At 28.0% G+C, this 4745-nt stretch overlaps 1 pseudogene; it reads left to right on the top strand.

The window, feature by feature from the left end:
* Positions 1–11: 11 nt before the first annotated feature.
* LOC132043857 (cytochrome b6-like) lies at positions 12–2034 on the top strand (annotated as a pseudogene).
* Positions 2035–4745: the final 2711 nt, after the last annotated feature.

Raw genomic sequence — 4745 nt, 5'->3', positions numbered from 1 at the left:
GATTCAAGCAATTCCCGGATGATATAACTAGTAAATACGTTCCTCCCCCACGTCAATATATTTTATTTTTTGGGAATTCCTTACTTGTTTTTTAGTACAAGTAGCTACTGGGTTTGCTATGACTTTTTATCGTCCGACCGTTACTGAGGCTTTTGCTTCTGTTCAATACATGACTGAAGCCAACTTTGGTTGGTTAATCCGATCCAGTTCATCGATGGTCGGCAAGTATGATGGTCCTAATGATGATCCTGCATGTATTTCGTGTTGTATCTCACCGGCGGATTTAAAAAACCTCGCGAATTGACTTGGGTTACAGGTGTGGTTCTAGCTGTATTAACCGCATCTTTTGGCGTAACTGGTTATTCCTTACCTCGGGACCAAATTGGTTATTGGGCAGTGAAAATAGTAACAGGTGTCCCTGACGCTATTCCTGTAATAGGATCACCTTTGGTCGAATTATTGCGCGGAAGCGCTAGTTAATGAGACAATCCACTTTGACTCGTTTTTATAGTTTACACACTTTTGTATTGCACTTCTTACTGCCGTATTTATGTTAATACTTTCAATGATACGTAAACAAGGTATTTCTGGGCCTTTATAGAGCAAAGAAAAATATATCCTAAATATTTGTAATCAATCATTTATCACTTGGTGGAGGAATATATAGTATTTCATTGCTACAAGTATGGATTATTGAAAATAATAAGACATGGATTTGGATATTTCCCTTTAATTATTCATGTCAACTAAACGGGGGATTGAAGGGAATTCTATGAAGAGAAAATGGATTATGGGAGTGTGTGACTTGAACTATTGATTAGTCTGTGTAGATATATGCACCATATACATGGGAATTCACAACCGATAGTAATGTGCTTTTGTTCCAACCACTGTGTAAGCCCCATACAGGGGATAGGCTGGTTCACTTGAAGAGAATCTTTTCTATGATCAGGTCCGAATCACATGTTGTACATGAGCAGGCTCAGCAGATCCAGTATAAGTGAACTAGATAGAGCAGGATCTTGATTCCGCTTTATCTAGTTCACTTATAAGATTTAATAGTATGTAAATGTATTCATTTCCTCTGCATTGACACGATCAATACTACTATCGAGTGAAACAAGGGATCTAAAGAAGAAGAGAAGGCTAGACTATATTAGTAACAAGCAAACCTTGTGTGTATCTCAAACATTTTGGAGATAAATACCAATTAGAAGGTCTGGACGACCCAGAAAGCACTTGATTATATCATGATCTAATTTGTAAACCTACTTGGGTCTTGAGTATTTACTTGTAAGAACAGAATTCTTTGTTTTGTAATGGATAGTTGCAACTCCGTAAAAAGAATTCAGTCAAATTTTCTTACATTGAACCATTCCTATATTATATATGTGTATGTGTAAATACAGGTACCATATATAAATTTTATATGGATATATGGATTCGTTTGGTTCTTTTTATTCTTGCTCGAGCTGGATGATTAAAAATTATCATGTCCAGTTCCCTCGGGGATGGATCTATAAGAATTCACCTATCCCAATAACAAAAAAACTGACTTGAATGATCCTGTATTAAGAGCTAAATTGGCTAAGGTATGGGTCATAATTATTATGGAGAGCCCGCATGGCCCAATGATCTTTTATATATTTTTTCCAGTAGTAATTCTAGGTACTATTGCATGTAATGTAGGTTTAGCCGTTTTAGAACCATCAATGATTGAACCGGCGATCCATTGCAACCCCTTTGGAAATATTACCTGAATGGTATTTCTTTCCTGTATTTCAAATACTTCGTACAGTGCCCAATAAATTATTGGGGGTTCTTTTAATGGTTTCAGTACCTGCGGGATTATTAACAGTACCTTTTTTAGAGAATGTTAATAAATTCCAATCCATTCGCCGTCCAGTAGCGACGACTGTCTTTTTGATTGGTACCGCAGTCGCCCTTTGGTTGGGCATTGGTGCAACATTACCTATTGATAAATCCCTAACTTTAGGTCTTTTAAATTTTTTAATTGATTCAATTGTGAAATAACACGACATGCGTATCTAGGGAATAGTTTGCCCAAAGCGAATTCTCCCTAGATACATCTATTCAATTTAATTCTGAATTTATTTCGAATATATGATATGATATATTAATTGTGCTAAAGATTTTAAATCTATTTTCACTAAGTAAGTCAATAGATTTAAAACTTATTTTTTTTGCTAAATCAATTACGAAATATTTTCTAAAATGCCCAATATCTGTTTTATATCTTCGCTATGAAAATGTTCAATTTTCATAAGATCTCTTGGCTGTTATTCAAAAGGTCCAATAATGTATATATATTGGACATTTTGAGGCAATTATAGATCCTGGAAGGCAATTCTGATTGGTCAATAAAAATCGATTTCAATGCTATTTTTTGTTTTTTATGAGTTTAGCCAATTTATCATGAAAGGTAAAAGGGGATAAAGGAACCGTGTGTTGATTGTCCTGTAAATATAAGTTCTCTTCCATGTAGAAAAGGAATAAATAAATTAATCAAATTCCGGGAGGCTTCATGAAGTGCTTCTTTAGGAGTTAAACTTCCATTTGTCCATATTTCTAGAAAAAGAATCTCTTGTTTTTCATTCCCATTCCCATAAGAATGAATACTATGATTCGCGTTTCGAACAGGCATGAATACAGCATCTATAGGATAACTTCCATCTTGAAAGTTTTGTGGCGTTTTTATAAGATATCCACGATTTCTCTCTATTTGTAATCCAATACAAAAATCAATTGGTTCCGTTAAACTAGCTATATGTTGTGTATTATCAAATTTTAAGGGAAAAATTAGGGGGTTCTTTAATTTTTGGCCCCCTTTTAAAACCCCTTTTTGGGTTTTAAAAAAAATTTTTTGGGGGGGGGGTTTTTTTTTTTTCCCAAAACCCCTTTTTTTAAAAAATTTAAAATTAAAAATTTTAACAAAAATTTTTAAATTTTTTTTAAAAAAACCCCCAAATTAAAAAAGTTTTTCCCCTTTTTTTTAAAAATTTTTTTTTTAAAATTTTTTTTTAATTAAAAAAAAAAAAATTTTTTTTTAAAAAGAAAAAAAAAACAAATTTTTAAACTTTCCCTTATTTTAAAAGGTTAAAAATTTTTTTTTTAAAAAAAATTTCCAAATTTTTAAAGGGGGAATTGGGTTTTAAATTTTTTTTTGGGTTTTTTTTAAAAAAAATTTTTTTTAAAAGGAAAAACCCTTTTTTTTTTTTTAAAAAAAAAAAAAAAAAAAAAAGGGGGGTTTTTTTAAAAAAACCCCCCTTTTTTAAAAAGGAAAAAAAAAAATTTTTTTTTTCCCCGAAAAATTTTTTAAAAAAAATTTTTTTGGGGAAATTTTTAAAAAAAATTTTTTTTTTAAAATTTTTTTTTGGGGAAAAAAGGGTTTTTCAAAAAAAAAAAAAAAAAAACCCCTTTTTTTTGGGGCCTTTTTTAAAAAAAAATTTTTTTTTTAAAAAAATTTTTAAAAAAAAAAATTTTAATTTTTTTTTAAAAAAATTAAAAAAAAATTTTTGGGGGGTTTAACCCAAAAAGGCGCGGGAAAAAAATTTTTTAAAAATTTTTTTAAAAAAAATTTTTTTAAAAAAGGGGTTTTTTTTTTGGGGGTTTTTTTAAAAAAAAAGGGGAAAAATTTTTTTTAAAAAAAAATTTTTCCCCCCCCTTTTTTCCCCCGGGGTTTAAAATTTAAACCAAAAAAGGGCCAAATGGGGTTTTTTTTTTAAAAAAAAAAAATTTTGGGGTTTCCAAAAAATTTTTTTTAAAAAAAATTTTTTTTTATTTTTTTTTATTTTTTAATTTTTTGTTGGGTTTTTTTTTTAATTTCCGTTTTTTTGGGAATAAAAAAAAAAAAAAAAATTTTTTTAAAAAATTTTCCCCCCTTTTTAAAAGGAATTTTTTTTTCCCCTTTCTTTTTTTTTTTAAAAATTTTTTTTTTTAAAAAAACCCCTTTTTTTTAAAAAGAAAAAAAACCCCCCAAAAAAAACCCCCTTTTTTTTAAAAAAGGGAAAAAAAATTTTTAAAACCCCCTTTTTTCTTTCCCCCCCAATTTCCCCTTTTTTTTTTTTTGGGAAAAATTTTAAAATTTTTTATTTAAAATAAAAAAAAAATTTTTTTTTTTTTAAAAAATTTTTATTTTTCCCAATTTTGGGGGGGGTTTTTTTTTTTTTAAAAAAAATTTTCCCCCTTTTTTTTTTAAAATTTTTTTTTTTTTTTTCTTTTTAAAATTTTTTTTTTTTTTTTAAAAAATTTTTTGGTTTTTTTTTAAAAAAAAACCCCAAAAATTTAAAAAAAAAAAAAAATTTTTTTTTTTTAAAAAAATTTTTTCCTTTTAAAATTTTTTTTTTTTAAAATTTTTAAAATTTTTTTGGGGTTTTTGGGAAAAAAAAAAACGGAAAAAAAAAAAACCCGGGGGAAAAAAAATTAAATTTTTTCCCCTTTTATTGGTTTTGGGTTCCAAAAAAAATTTTTTAAAAACCCTTTTTTTTTTTTTTTAAAAAAATTGGGGGAAATTTTTTTTTTAAAAAAAGGGGAAAAAAATTTTCCCCAAAACCTTTAATTGGGGGTTTTATTTTCCCCAAATAAAGAAAAGTTTTCCCCCTTTCCCCCCAAAAAACCGTTGAAAAAAAAAAATTTTTTTTTTAAAAAAAATTTTAAATTTTTTTGGGGGTTTTTTTTTTGTCCCCTTTTAAAAAAAAAAAAGGTTTTTTTTTTCCCTTTTTTAA

The sequence above is a fragment of the Lycium ferocissimum genome, unplaced genomic scaffold (genome assembly GCF_029784015.1).
Source record: "Lycium ferocissimum isolate CSIRO_LF1 unplaced genomic scaffold, AGI_CSIRO_Lferr_CH_V1 ctg29269, whole genome shotgun sequence".
Lineage (NCBI taxonomy): Eukaryota > Viridiplantae > Streptophyta > Magnoliopsida > Solanales > Solanaceae > Lycium > Lycium ferocissimum.
Note: the sequence above shows the minus strand (reverse complement) of the source record. Positions and strands in the feature narration are given on the sequence as shown.